At 43.1% G+C, this 16,101-nt stretch overlaps 1 protein-coding gene across 15 annotated transcripts in view; it reads left to right on the forward strand.

Moving 5' to 3' along the window:
- Positions 1-3,346: 3,346 nt before the first annotated feature.
- Positions 3,347-16,101, forward strand: part of LOC134339996 (uncharacterized) — a 147,507-nt gene continuing 134,752 nt past the window's right edge. For all 15 annotated transcript variants that reach the window (XM_063036837.1, XM_063036838.1, XM_063036842.1 and 12 more), the window contains exon 1: positions 3,347-3,704. The gene's annotated coding sequence lies outside the window, so the exon portion shown is untranslated. The remainder of the gene's footprint in view (positions 3,705-16,101) is intronic.

Below are 16,101 nucleotides of genomic sequence, written 5' to 3' on the forward strand. Positions count from 1 at the left end.
TTTTTATTGTCATTTAGTAATTAATGCATTAAGAAATGATACAATTTGTTCCTCCAGAATGATATCGCAGAAACATAAGACAAACCAAGACTAAAACTGACAAAAAAAAACACATAATTATAACGTGTAGTTACAACAGTGCAAAACAATACCGTAATTTGATGAAGAACAGACTATGAGCACGGTAAAAAAAAAAAGTCTCAAAGTATCTCTGAAGTCTCAGCATCTCACCCAGACGAATGAAGGGAGAAACCCTCCCTACCATGAGCATCCAGCGCCGCAAACTTGCCGACGCAGAATCCTGGAAGCACCTCGACCACAGTCCGACTCTGAGTCCGTCCGAAAACTTCGAGCCTCCGATCAGCCCTCCAACACAGAGCTCCGAGCACCATCTCTGCCAAGCGCTTCGACCTCAGTCCCAGCAACAGGCAATAGGCAAAGCCGAGGATCTGGGGCCTTCCCGTCCGGAGATACCCGATCGCACAGTAGCAGCGGCAGCGAAACGGGCATTTCAGAAGTTTTTAGACAAGTTTCTCCAGAAGTTACTCCGTACCTCTTCAAGTTTGTCTCCATCAAATCCGGATTGTTCACGGCCCCTGTTTAACAAATACGATATCATTCGCAGCGGCCGCGCGCACTGTGTCGCGCCGCCATCTTCTCCTCCCCTTCTTTCAGTCACACCACCTGTCACCGACCCCCATGCAGAATATGAACCGTCTACAACTACTGTATGCCTTCTGTGGGCAAACCAATTCGAAATCCACGAAGCAATGCCTTCTTGTATCCCATACATCCATAATTTCTCAATAAAATTTGTATGGGGTACCTTATCAAATGCCTTGCTGAAATCCAAATACATTACATCTACTATTCTACCTTAATCACTGTGTTAGGTCATACACTCAAAAATTCATTCAGGCTCGTAAGGCACGACTATTCCAAATCATATTGTGGTTCTCAAATGTTCATAAATCTTGCATCTCAGGGTCTTCTCCATCAACATACCAAACACTGAAGTAAGTCTCGCTGGTCTATAATATCCTGGGCGATCTCTACTACCTTTCGTGAATAAGTGAACGACATCCGCAACCCTCTAATCTTCCAGATCCACTCCTGACCCTATTGATTATCGCCCAGGAAATTATAGACCAGTGAGCCTTACTTCAGTGGTTGGTAAGTTGATGAAGAATATCCTGAGAGGCGGGACTTATGAACATTTGGAGAGGTATAATATGACTAGGAATAGTCAGCATGGTTTTGTCAAGGGCAGTTCGTGCCTGACGAGCCTAACTGAATTTTTTGTGGATGAGACTAGACACTTTATGAAGGTAGAGCAGCAGATGTAGTGTATATGTATTTCAACAAGGCATTTGACAAGGTACCCCATGCAAGGCTTATTGAGAAAGTAAGGAGGCGTGGAATCCAAGGTGACATTGCTTTGTGTATCCAGAACTAGCTTACCCAAAGAAGGCAAAGAGTGGTTGCAGACGTGTCATATTCTGCTGAAAGGTCGGTGACCAGTGGTGTGCCTCCGGGATCTGTTCTGAGACCTTTCCAGTTCGTGATTTTTATAAATGACCTGGATGATGAAGCGGAGGGATGTGTTAGTCTGCTGGTTACAAAAAAGTTGGGGGTGGTGTGGATAGTGCGGAGAGCTGTCACTGGTTACAGTGGGACATTGATAGGATGCAAAACTGCGCTGAGAAGTGGCAGATAGAGTTCAACACAGATAAGTGTGAGGTGGCTTATTTTGTTGGTTCAAATATGATAGCAGAATATAGTATTAATGGTAAGACTCCTAGCAGTGTGGAGGATCAGAGGGATCTTGGGTTCCGAGTGCATAGGACGCTCAGAGCTGCTATGCAGGTTAACTCTGTGGTTAAGGAGGCATACGGTTTATTGGACTTCATCAATCGTTGAATTGAATTTAGGAGCCGAGAGGTAATGTTGCAACTACATAGGACCCTGGTCAGACCTCGCTTGGAATACTGTGCTCAGTTCTGGTCACCTCACTACAAGAAGGACGTGGAAACCATTGACAAGGTGAAGAAGAGATATACAAGGATGTTGCCTGGATTGGGGAGCATGCCTTATGAAAACAGTTTGAGTGAACCCGGCTTTTCTCATTGGAGCGCCGGAGGATAAATGGTGACCTGATAGAGGTGTATAAGATGATGACAGGCATTGATTGTGTGGATAGTCAGAGGCTTTTATCCAAGAATGAAATGGCCGCCGCAAGAGGGCACATGTTCAAGATGTTTGTGGATAAGTACAGAGGGGATGACAGGGGTATTTTTTTTTTACACAAAGGGTGGTGAGTGCGTAAAATGGGCTGCCCGCAACGGTGGTGGAGGAGGATACGGTAGGGTCTTTCAAGAGGCTTTTGAATGGACACATGGGGCTTAGAAAAATAGAGGGGTATTGGTAACAGTAGTAATTACTAAGGTAGGGACATGTTCGGCACAGCTTTGTGGGCGGAAGGGCCTGTGTTGCACTCTAGGTTTTCTCTGTTTCTATGTTTCAATATCCGGTTAAGTACTAAACACCCAATTCGGAATTGCTGATACCCCAGCAATTTCTAAATGTCTCTTAAACGTAGTAGTTACATCTGATTTTACGCATTCGCTGTCATCTCGATCCAGATATCAAACACTTTTTGTCTAAATATTGCGTTCTCATATTTCCTTTCAAAGTCCAAGCTGTCTCCTTAAACCTGTGTCCTCTTATTTTCTTATATCGTGCATACAAAGTTGTATCAGCATGACCTTTTTATTTTCAATATAACTTATATATGCTTATCCTAAACTTGTTTAAAGCTCGTTTCCGTCATCTTAGGCCCGAAATGTCAACTGTTTATTCATTTCCATAGATGCAGCATGACCTGCTGAATTCCTCTGGCGTTTTGTGTTGTGGTATTTATTTACCCAAATGTATTAATCAGCATCAATAAACTGCTCACCTGAAACTTCACAGTGACAGTTTTATTTTCCAAACCACCATGAATTTGTGAAAACCTGGTCTCGATGCACCTATATGTCATCTCAAAAACACGCGAGCAAGTCAGTCGCATAGTTACCTTGTTTGCTGAGCACACCCTGTGTAAACATCACTTCGTATTACCATCATAACTCTAGACTTTGTTCTCTCGAGAAATTTGGTATTATCGATGCAGAGCGCGCCCTGCGCAAAGATTACTTCGTATCGCAATCGTAAATCCAAACTATAATCTCATCAGCAAAGCGGCTGTAATCTTAGTCCGAAGGTCACATCCTGTTTAAAACTGGTGATCATATAATTATTATTAATGCTACTAGAGAAATCACTACTTTTTGTTTGGACCTTCTGCCTAAATTATAGGAAAAGTCACGAAGTCGGATTCTTTCCTGTCCAAGGTTTATTTTGATATAATGATCATCTGAATCCCCCAGCAAACAGCAGCCTCGGATGTCAATGACGCAGGATACCCTTGGAAGAATCGACGCAATGAACGACACTGTGAGCGCCCTGGGCGGCGACTCCAACCTTTGGAATAATGAGTATCTTTGAATTATGTTACTGCTTTCTGCAGAAGTTAACCGGGCACATCCGGCAATCAGCTGTATTTAAATTGTCATCGCTTATTTTATAAAGCAACAAAGAGCAGCTTTTCAGTACGGGAAACATTGAAACTTTGCCAAGTCGGTAATCCCACAGTTCTGACACAGGTAAGAGAAAATTGTTATTACCTTTAGTTAAAATGTTTGTTTATCAGAAGTATTGTATATCGTCGTGAAATTTCACTGAAGTGAAAACCTTAGATCTTATTTTCCTTTTCCAGTCCGTGTATTCGATGTTTGGTTTAACATTAATTTTACCGAAACAATTTTATAACATTCATTGTGACGGAAATTGCTTAAACCTTCGTACTACCGTAATCAATCATACTATTCATCCTCATGAAGTGTAGGTCCATTGACAGGGGACTATGCAGCATTTAAATGGTAGAGGTAGAACCAGCATAGGCTGTGTACTCTGGAAAGGCCGAAGCCTATGTAGACTTGATAGAAGTTTATTAAATTATGAGTGGCATAGGTGGAATGTGCAGCCGGTATCTTTTGCGCAGAGTGAAACATTTAATACCAAAAGAGATGTTTTAAAAATGGTAAACTCTAACTTCATAGGAGATGTTCGGGGGAAGTTTTTTTTTTCTCTTTTACATTGATAGCGGGTACCAGTCATACTGTTCCAATGGGTGACTGGGGCGGACCCAAGTGCTGGACACAGGCACGGAGATCGGGCTGGATGCTTACGCGGACGTGAACGTAGGACAACAAATAGGAGAGATTTGGACACGAAGAGACAGAATTCCCAACTAAGAGTAGCGGCAAGCGCCCGGACCTACTCAGCTGGAAACGAGACGACAGAAACCAAACAGTTACAGTCCATTTGGACGTGACTCGAGCTTGACATCGACACAGAGCCTTGACTCGGACTTGACTTAGACACAGAGCTTTGACTTGGACTTGACTCGGACTGGACCTGCACACAGAGCCTTGACTCGGGCATGAACTGGACAGAAAGCCTTGACTCAGACTTGACTCGGATGTGGACTAGACACAGAGCCTTGACTCATTCTTGACTCGGTCTTGTCTCGGACTCAGAGCCTTGTAATGACACAGGGACTTGACTCGGACTCAGAACCTTGACTGGACACAGTGATTTGACTCGGACTCAGAGCCTTGAATTGGACCTGAATCGGACTTGAACTGAAAACAGAGCCTTGACTCGTACTTGACTCGGATATGACCTGGACACAGACTTGACCTGGATACAGAGCTTTGACTCGGACTTAATTGAGATTGATAGGTATCTGAGTAGCCAGGGCATCAAAGATTATGGTGAGAAGGCTGGGGAGTGGGACTAAATGGGAAAATGGATCGGCTCATGATAAAATGGTGGAACAGACTCGATGGGCTGAATGACCGACTTCTGCTCCTTTGGCGTATGGTCTTAATCTGGATACAGAGCCTTGACTGGACACATGCACTTGACTGCCACTCTGAACACAGGGACTTGACTCGAACTCAGAGCCTTGACTTTGACTTGACTCGGACTTGACCTGGACACAGAGCCTTGACCCGGACTTGGACTGGACATAGAGCCCCTACTGAGACTTGATTAGGACTTGGACTGGACACAGAGCCTTGACTCAGTCTTGAGTCGGACTCGACTCGGACTTGACTCGGACTCAGAGCCTTGACTGAACACAGGGACATGTCTCGGACTCAGAGACTTGAGTTGGACTTGACCTGGACACGGAGCCTTGAACGGACTTGACGTAGACTCAGAGCCTTGACTCAGTCTTGACTCGGATTTGACTCGGACTCGGAGCCTGACAGAACAGGGGATTTGACTCGGATTCAGAGCCTTGACTAAACACAGGTACTTGACTGGACACAGAGAGTCAGAATACTAACTCGGAGTAGAGGCAGACGGCCGGACCTACTCAGCTGGAAAAGAGACGACTAAAGCAACAAAAGACAGACAATACGATTGTTGACACGGAATAGCTCCTGAAGTGGCAAACGACCGGCCATCGATTAGCTGGACACGAAGAGACAGAATCCCTAACTCGGAGTAGCGGCAAACGGCCTGAATGACTCAGTTGGAAATGAGATGATCAAAAATAACAGTCAGTTACAGTCCATTTATATCTAGGCTCGGAGTGTTGGCAATAGGCCAGCAAATCTCAGCCGGACATGAAATCTACAGAATTCGCATCATGACTCGCAGTAGCACCAAAAACGGCCGGCTACTCAGCTGGACACGAAAACAACTGAATTCACTAAGTAACCACAGGCATCGAAGCAACTTAGAGTGCAGATTCTTGGCGGCCCGGAAAGTGCATCATCGCTCTGGCTACGGTGACGGTCCAGCACCTAGTAGATGTTAGCCGGAGTTTTTATGTTGTCGGTTCGGATCAAAATCAGGTGCCCTAATCAAGGAGCCAGGTAGAACACGGAAGTTTAAGGGAAATGACTAATCAACGGACCGGACCGTGAAATATACACTGTCATGGGTGGAGTGAAATATTATAGAGGCAATTAATAGGCTCCACATAGGGAGATGAATAGGTATATACTTGAAGTTCTCCATTATCTGACTCACTTCTCGTTCTCTGTATTCGATATATTTCATCCTATATTCTGTTATTGTTTTACCTTATACCAACTCACTACACTAGGCAATTATTTAATCTGTATCAACGGTATGAAAGACATGCTTATCACTCGACTTCAGTACATGTAGCGATAACAAATAAGTCCCATACCATGTATTTGTATATTGTGCTATCTTTATGTCCTCGTTGTCCGCGGGAATGGTAACGGAGGATTGGAGGGAGACGAATGCTGTCCCCTTGTTCAAAAAAGGTAGTAGGGATAGTCCGGGTAATTATAGACCAGTAAGCCGTACGTCTGTGGTGGGAAAGCTGTTGGAAAAATTCTTAGAGATAGGATCTCTGAGCATTTAGAGAATCATTGTCTGATCAAGGACAGTCAGCATGGTTTTGTGATGGGCGGATCGTGTCTAACAAGCTTGATAGAGTTCTTTGAGGAGGTGATCAGGCATGTAGATGAGAACAGTGCAGTGGATGTGATCTATATGGATTTTAGTAATATATTTGACAAGCTCCATACAGTAGGCTTATTCAGAAGGTCATAAGGCATGGTATCCAGGGCAGTTTGGCCAGGTGGATTCAGGATTGGCTTGCCTGTAGAATGCAGAGGGTCGTGGCGGAGGGGGTACATTCAGATTGGAGGATTGTGACTAGTGGTGTCCGACAAGGATCTGTTCTGGGACCTCTACTTTTCGTGTTTTTTATTAACGACATGGATAAGGGGTTGATGGGTGGGTTGGCAAGTTTACAGACGAGGCAAAGGTTGGTGGTGTTATAGATAGTGTAGAGGATTGTCAAAGATTGCAGAGAGACATTGATAGGATGCAGAAATGGGCTGAGAAGTGGCAAATGGAGTTCAACCCGGAGAAGTGTGAGGTGGTATACTTTGGAATGACAAACTCCAAGGCAGAGTACAAAGTAAATGGCAGGATACTTGGTAGTGTGGAGGAGCAGAGGGATCTCGGGGTACATGTCCACAGATCCGTGAAAGTTGCCTCACAGGTGGATAGGGTAGTTAAGAAAGCTTATGGGGTGTTAGCTTTCATAAGTCGAGGGATAGAGTTTAAGGGTCGCGATGTTATGATGCAGCTCTATAAAGCTCTGTGTAGGCCACACTTCGAGGATTGTGTCCAGTTCTCGTCGGCTCACTATAGGAAGGATGTGAAAGCACTGGAGAGGATACAGAGAAAATTTACCAAGATGCTGCCTGGTTTAGAGTGTATGTATTATGTTCAGAGATTAAGGGAGCTTGGGCATTACTCTTTGGAGAGAAGGAGGATGAAAGGAGACATGATATAGGTGTACAAGATAATAAGAGGAATAGATAGAGTGAACTGCGAGCGCCTCTTCCCCAGCGCACCACTGTTCAGTAAAAGAGGACATGGCTTTAAGGTAAGGGGTGGGAAGTTCAAGGGAGATATTAGAGGATGTTATTTTACTCAGAGAGTGGTTGGTACGAGGAATGCAGTGCCTGAGTCAGTGGTGTGAGCAGATACAATAGTGAAGTTTAAGAGACTACTGGACGGGTATATGGAGGAGTTTAAGGTGGGGGTTTATATGGGAGGCAGGGTTTGAGGGTCGACACAACATTGTGGGCGGAAGGACCTGTACTGTGCTGTACTATTCATTGTTCTATGTTCTGTGTTTTATGTTGATGTGAACTGTTTATTATTTGAGTAACTTTAACCTCAGAGACTAGTCCTTCATTTCATAAATTATCGTTGATCTGCTTAAAAGCTGAAATTACCAACTCCTTCTGAACGTCAAATAATTTACTCACCACACCTACCATTTATGTCGCATCTGCTTATCACTGCATTAATATTGTGCAGCGATTCGAATTCGATCGACATTGCTTGAAGCAACCCCTCAAACTGATAGATACTTCAAATAGCATAAAACAGAAAATAACTGACTGTAGAGATCGGTTCATATTTATCACTGTGAGGTCCACTAATCTGTAACCAGAGCTTGCTTACGATACAAACTAATTGAGAAGGTTGTTTGTCCAGAAAGTACGAGGTAAAACACAAGGTTAAGAGACTAATTGTCCTGAGACTATCTGATGTAATGATTTTCAAATGTTGTCAAGCAACAGAAAGCATTATCGCTCTCCTAGCAAGAAATAACACAGGAAATCGGTCTTCAAAACCTTGCATTCAACTAAAGTGAAGCTTCTACAGTAAAGAGAGAGAGGTGTGGGACTGTGGTTGGGGTAGAAATGAGTGTTTGACAGATGTGGTGCTGGTGAATGGGAGATGTTCGATTGCTTATCCATATGTACTGCAGCTTCATTATCTGAATGGTTCAAATCATATACTGTATATTGCCGAATCGTCCAAATAATCCAGATCATATAATCACCTGGACCCAGCTTAAATATACTGCTCCATTCCACTTACCCCGGCATCTGAGTCGCGCAGGGTTTCTCGGTTGCAACTTTCTCAAATCGGAATTGGTGATAAATCAGGTTTTGAGTGTGAATTCTGAATTTTCGTTCAGGTTGCACCCTCCTGATATCACCATCTTCACCACCATCGAGTTCCAGATGTAAATTACTATCTGTGGAAATGCGAATCAAGGCTCCCTTTTTTGCAGCACCTTCCCCTCATCAAAAATCCAATGTTTTAAAAATTGGTTTTGGTGTCCAACCAATTGAAACAATTTACCTCATCTTCGTCTCCCATACACTTATGTCATTCTATGAGTTCTCCGCTTAGCCTCATACACGGGCGGGAAATGGAAACAGTCCACTCACTCTTTGCACCTAACTAAAATTCGTCAAAGTGAGCGACATCCTTGTTAATCCTGTGTTATTCTGGGCTGCGAAATGGCATTGGATCCGCAATGCACCAATTGGAAATACTGATAAATCTGGGAAAAAAACAGTGACAAAACAATGACGCAAATTATTTTATTTGATTCTCATTAATTAAGATGTCATATCTTAAGTCATTTTCTGATGTTCCACTCATTCAGGAAAAAAAACGTTTATGGGATAGATCTTCATGGCAATATTTTTCACTTTTCAGGCTCTGTTTATGTTCTAGGATACTTCTCGATCTGTAATTTGTCCTTGTAGCTTATCAATGAGACAAACACTCTCTGTCAATCGACGGAGTAACCTCAATTATAATGGACAACAGAGGTTTTTCTTCCTGAATACTTTTGAGTGTTTCTTATGGATTTTGGTTGCAGATCATGATAATCACAATGAACTTTCCCTATCATGGATCATTCTTTGGAATCGACCGAATTTGTTATTTGAATTCATAATTTAAACCAATTGAAATCATACCCGAACGTAAGCTGAACAACCTTGTGATATGTCCAGCCATGCCAACATGACAGACAACAGTGGAGCATTTTTATTCATTCTTCAGTGATTAGCCTGAATGATCAGCTGCTACGCAAATGGTGAAGTCGTGCTAAAGAATCTGATTTTATTTTAAAAAAGCATTATCTACTCCATAAGCAATAGGTTCCTGCGTAGAAAGGTGTGGCACATTAGCCAATTTAAAACCCAACGTCATTTGTTTCTCGCAAACACGAGGAAATCTGCAGATGCTGGAATTTCAAGCAACACAGATCAAAGTTGCTGGTGAACGCAGCAGGCCAGGCAGCATCTCCAGGAAGAGGTACAGTCGACGTTTCAAGCCGAGACCATTCATCAGGACACAAGGTTAATGAGGTCAACGAGCTCAGCATGCGTGCAGGAAGCAGCGCCAATGCAGTCATTGATGTAGCGAAGGAAAAGTGGGGGACGGATCCGTCGCTTCCTTCGCTTCCTGCCCTCCCCCTTTTTTTTCTCCCTGGGCCTCCTGTCCCATGATCCTCTCATATCCCTTTTGCCAATCACCTATCCAGCTCGTGGCTCCATCCCTCTCCCTCCTGTCTTCTCCTATAATTTTGGATCTCCCCCTCCCCCTCCCACTTCCAGATCTTTTACTAGCTCTTCTTTCAGTCAGTCCTGACGAAGGGTCTCAGCCCGAAACATCGACTGTACCTCTTCCTAGAGATGCTGCCTGGCCTGCTGCGTTCACCAGCAATTTTTATATTTTGTTTCTTCAACTTCTTACGCAAGGAATCAACACTTTTGAAAACATTTCCCCCCCAGTGTTATACGTCGCAGTTAACGTTTCAAATTAATGAGGATGGATTGCCTTGGAAGTTGGCATTGATGCTCAGAAGTGTCATCCTGTACTGGTGTGTTGTTTGATCAGTTAATAAGTTATTTCTTCTGTACCTAGCTGCTAGGTCCATCATGTGCGTCTTCGGTGAAGAAGTCAAAGATAATACAATGCCAGGAAAGTAAGTAGACAATACGAAATGATAGAAGTATTCATGCAGCTACTGGGGACTCTGTGAATGGAGAATCACGTCTGTCAAGAAAGCTAAACTGGCTTTGTTTTATTTTATTCCTATTAACATGCTTGTGCAAGACTCAATGCGAACATGCCAAGATGCATCCTCAGAACTTCCACCTGAAGACTGGGAATGTAACTCGTGGACATGTTGAATCATTTAGACACGAGAGGCTCAGAGAATTCTTTTCACTGGGGATGGCAAACCTCTCGAATACTATACCGCGGAGGTTTCATAAAGTCAAAAGACCTCGAGGTATTTGAAGAGCAATCAAATGATTTTGAATGATGGGGGACCGGCACAGACCGTAAGATGATATTTTGTATGACCATCGATAATCATTGCGAATGAAATGGCATATTTGAGGAGGCAGATAGCCCACTCCATTTTCTGTTCTATTATGTACTACATTGTTATGCTTGAGCGTATTTGATTAGGGGGGCACTTAGTGGGATAGACTTAGTTCTTTCTATCCTTCCTTGGAATGGAGATATATATCATCAATTAAACAGGGAAAAAAAATTGAGCTAGCACAACCGACAGATTCCAACGTAATAACAGAAATAAAGAATAATAAGTCTATCGAGTATAATAAAGAATTCGACAGCGATTTCGCTGGGAAAGGTTTTGTCAATTTATTTTTGAATTTGACGTTATGAATGAAGGTATACTTTTCGACTACATATATCCCGTAGGAATTTGGAGAAGCAGGAAGTTCAGTTTTCTTCAATATAGTACATTTAATTATACAAAGTTGCTGACACTTTCCAATAGATCAATTTAACTAAAATGTTTTCTTTTGCATTCAGTGTCAATGGATAATTGCGTAGCTATTCAGCAATAATTGTTCATTATTCATGGATTCCACTTGTCCTGCCTCCCTTTCTCCATGACCGCAACGTCCTGGTGAAACTTTTCACCATAATTGTTACTGACAGCGGCAAAATGGCATGTTACAGCTCAGGCTTTTTGTGTGTTTTACAGACATTGTCAGGCAGTTTGGTGCTCGACAGTTGCCAATAAATTGTTCAAGAGCATCTTTGAATGCCTTCCATGCGAGCTATTCCGGTCTCACAACTCGTTCTGCAAATGTTCTGCCATTGATGATCCGTTTGATTTGTGGATCAACAAAGATAGCCTCGTTTATTTCCCTGTTTTTTTTTTTATTCTGATAAACAGATGTCTCAAATGTCAAAACCTTTCAGGGATTTTTTTTTTATTGGATGAGACTCAATCATCATAAATGTGTCAAAATGTGTACCACCATCAGTGCCAACTTCCTTTCCTGGTTCTTGCACATGACATCTTTGTGTGCCTCATTTAGACTCTATCTCTCTGGTGGTTGTGGTATTGGAAAACAATCATCATGAGGCAGAATGTTCCTGGCTGAAGCGATTTTGAAGTATTCAATTGATTTCTTGTATTAGCAAAGAAGCCACACGCAGTGTTTAGACAGAATTATCAGCATGCCACATGGCCCTTCTGTTCTCGCCATATGTCTGTAGAATAAATGTCATTGACATCGGAGTAATACGGAGTTACGCTTTAAGATCGACATAGCGTGTTGCGCAACAAATGTGAGTTGCCCAGGCATTATCTTGGTCACCGGTTTTACGCACAAAGCAGACCTCATATTTCTTAATAAATTGAGTCACGTCTATCTTTGAGAATTAGGCTTATATTTCTACAAGTATAAAATTAAGTATCGTGGCTTTTGTAGCATTCGTTAGACATTTAGCTCATCACAAGTAGTCGCTATCCGAAATAAACGGAAAGGCAATATATAGAACGGTTTCTCGGTAATGTGTTTATAGGCTTTCTGAAAACTGTCCTGCCGTGCAGTAACCACACTGCCTGCGTCATCTGGACCTCATGTCTCTGGTGGTTATGGTACTTGAAGACTATCGTTATGAGGCACATGTCTCATGATTGTAGGCAGATTGGCGTATTCAATTGATTCATTGTTTTACTGAGAAATCAGAAGAATTAGTCAGACAGAAATAGCAATGTGTCCTATAATCCTTCTGCTTTCGGCATATCATATAGGCATATAACCATATAAAAATTACAGCACAGAAACAGGCCATCTCGGCCCTTCTATTCCGTGCCGAACGGTTACTCTCACCTAGTCCCACCGACTTGCACTCAGCTATAACCCTCCATTCCTTTCCTGTCCATATAGCTATCCAATTTAACTTTACATGACAATATCGAACCTGCCTCAACCACTTCTGCTGGAAGCTCGTTCCACACAGCTACCACTCTCTGAGTAAAAAAGTTCCCCCTCATGTTACCTCTAAACTTCTGCCTTTTATCTCTCAACTGATGTCCTCTTGTTTGAATCTCCCCTACTTTCAATGGGAAAAGAAGCCTATCCACGGGAACTCTATCTATCCCCCTCATAATTTTAAATACCTCTATTAAGTCCCCCCTCAACCTTCTACGTTCCAAAGAATAAAGAACAAAGAGAGGGAAAGCAAACAGAAGTCGTGATGCATGTTGGGACCAACGACATAGGCAGGAAGAAGGATGAGGTCCTGAAGTGTGAGTTTTGGGAACTAGGCAGAAGGCTGAAGAACAGGACCTCAAGGGTGACGTTCTCAGGATTGCTGCCAGTGCTACGTGACAGAGATGCTAAGAATTGGAGGAGATGACAGCTGAATGCGTGGCTGAGGAGTTGGTGCAGGGAGCAGGGTTTTAGATTTTTAGATCATTGGGATCTCTTCTGGGGAAGGTGGGACCTGTACAGATTGGATGGGTTGCACCTGAACTCCAGTGGGAGCAATATCCTTGCAGGTAGGTTTGCTAGCATGGTTCGGGAGGGTTTAAACTAATTTGCGAGGGGGATGGGACTAAGAGCGATAGAGCGGTGAAAGAAGAGCTTGGAGTAAAGCCGGATCTAACATATAGAGAGGCTTTGAGGAAAGAGAAGCAGAATAAACGGTGTAAAGACAGTAAGGTAGAAGGGCTGAAATGTGTGTACCTCAATGCAAGAAGCATCAGGAACAAAGGTGATGAACTGTGAGCTTGGATACATACATGGAATTATGATGTCGTGGTCATTACAGGGACTTGGCTGGCACCAGGGCAGGAATGGATTCTCAATATTCCTGGATTTCAGTTCTTTAAAAGGGATAGAGAGGGCGGAAAAAGGGGAGGAGGGGTGGCATTACTGGTCAGGGATACTATTACAGGTATAGAAAGGGTGGGTAATGTAGCAGGATCCTCTTTTTAGTTCATATGGGTGGAAGTCAGGAACACGAAGGGAGCAGTTACTCTACTGGGGGTATTCTATAGCCCCCCTGGTAGCAGCAGAGATACAGAGGAGCAGATTTGGAGGCAGATTTTGGAAAGGTGCAAAAATAACACGGTTGTTATCATGGGTGACTTTAACTTCCCTAATATTGATTGGCACCTGATTAGTTCCAAGGGTTTATATGGGGCAGAAGTTGTTAAGTGTGTCCAGGATGGATTCCTGTCACAGTATGTGGACAGGCCTACCAGGGGGAATGCCATACTAGATCTATTACTAGGTATTGAACCGGGTCAGTTCACATATCTCTCAGTGGGTGTGCATCTGGAGGACATTGACCACCGCTCCCTGGACTTCATAATTATCATGGAAAAGGATAGAATCAAAGAGGGCAGGATTTTTTTTTAATTGGGGAAAGGCAAATTATGAGGTTATAAGGCTAGAACTTGCGAGTGTGAATTGGGATGATGTTTTTGCAGGGAAATGTACTATGGACATGTAGTCGATGTTTAGAGATCTCTTGCGGGATGCAAGGGATAAATTTGTCCCGGTGAGGAAGATAAAGAATGGTAGGGTGAAGGAACCATGGGTGACAAGTGTGGTGGAAAATCTTGTCAGGGGGAAGAAGGCAGCATACATGAGGTTTAGGAAGCAAGGATCAGATGGGTCTATTGAGGAATATAGGGAAGCAAGAAAGGAGCTTGAGAAGGGGCTGAGAAGAGCAAGAAGGGGGCATGAGAGGGCCTTGGCGAGTAGGGTAAAGGAAAACTCCAAGGCATTCTTCAATTATGTGAAGAAAAAAAGGATGACAGGAGTGAACAACAGGAATTCTGCAGATGCTGGAAATTCAACCAACACACATCAAAGTTGCTGGTGAACGCAGCAGGCCAGGCAGCACCTCTTCCTAGAGATGCTGCCTGGCCTGTTCCGTTCACCAGCAACTTTGATGACAGGAGTAAAGGTAGGACAGATTAGAGATAAAGGTGGGAAGATGTGCCTGGAGGCTTTAGAAGTGAGCAAGGTCCACAATGAATACTTCTCTTCGATTTTAACTAATGAGGGGGAACTTGATGATGGTGAGGACAATATGAGTGAGGTTGATGTTCTGGAGCATGTTGATATTAAGGGAGAGGAGGTGCTGGAGTTGTTAAAATACATTAGGACAGCTAAGTCCCCGGGGCCTGACGGAATATTCCCCAGACTGCTCCATGTGGCGAGAGAAGAGATTGCTGGGCCTCTGGCTAGGATCTTTATGTCCTCGTTGTCATCGGGAATTATACCGGAGGATTGGAGGGAGGCGAATGTTGTTTTCTTGTTCAAAAAAAGTAGTAGGGATAGTTCGTGTAATTATAGACCAGTGAGCCTTACGTCTGTGGTGGGAATGCTGTTGCAAATGATTCGTAGAGATAGGATCTATAGGCATTTAGAGAATCATGGTCTGATCAGGCACAGTCAGCATGGCTTTGTGAAGGGTAGATCGTGTCTAACAAGCCTGATAGAGTTCACCACTGACGTCAAACTCACAGGCTGATAATTGCTAGGTTTACTCTTAGAAACCTTTTTAAACAATGGAACCACATGAGCAATATGCCAATCCTCCGGCACCATCTCCGTTTCTAATGACATTTGAAATATTTCTGTCAAAGCCCCGGCTATTTCCACACTAACTTCCCTCAAGGTCCAAGGGAATATCTTGTCCGGACCCGGAGACTTATCCACTTTTATATTCCTTACAAGCGCCAGTATTTCCTCTTCTTTAATCATCATACTTTCCATAACTACCCTTCTTGTTTCCCTTACCTTACACAATTCAATATCCTTCTACTTAGTGAATACCGAAGAAAAGAAATTGTTCAAAATCTCCCCCATCTCTTTTGGCTCCACACATAGCTGTCCACTCTGATTCTCTAACGGACCAATTTTATCCCTCACTATTCTTGTGCTATTAATATAACTGTAGAAACCCTTTGGATTTATTTTCACCTTTCTTGCCAAAGCAACATCATATCTTCTTTTAGCTTTCCTTATTTCTTTCTATAAGATTCTTTTTACATTCTTTGTATTCCTCGAGCACCTCATTTACACCATGCTTCCTATATTTATTGCAGATCTCTCTCTCTTTTTTTTTCCGAACCAAGCTTCCAATATCCCTTGAAAACCATGGTTCTCTCAAACGTTTAACCTTCCCTTTCAACCTAACAGGAACATAAAGATTCTGTACCCTCAATACTTCACATTTAAATGACCTCCATTTCTCTATTACATCCTTCCCATAAAACAAATTGTCCCAATCCACTCCTTGTAAACCCTTTCGTATCTCCTTAGA

This window comes from Mobula hypostoma, chromosome 31 (assembly GCF_963921235.1).
Source record: "Mobula hypostoma chromosome 31, sMobHyp1.1, whole genome shotgun sequence".
Classification (NCBI taxonomy): domain Eukaryota; kingdom Metazoa; phylum Chordata; class Chondrichthyes; order Myliobatiformes; family Myliobatidae; genus Mobula; species Mobula hypostoma.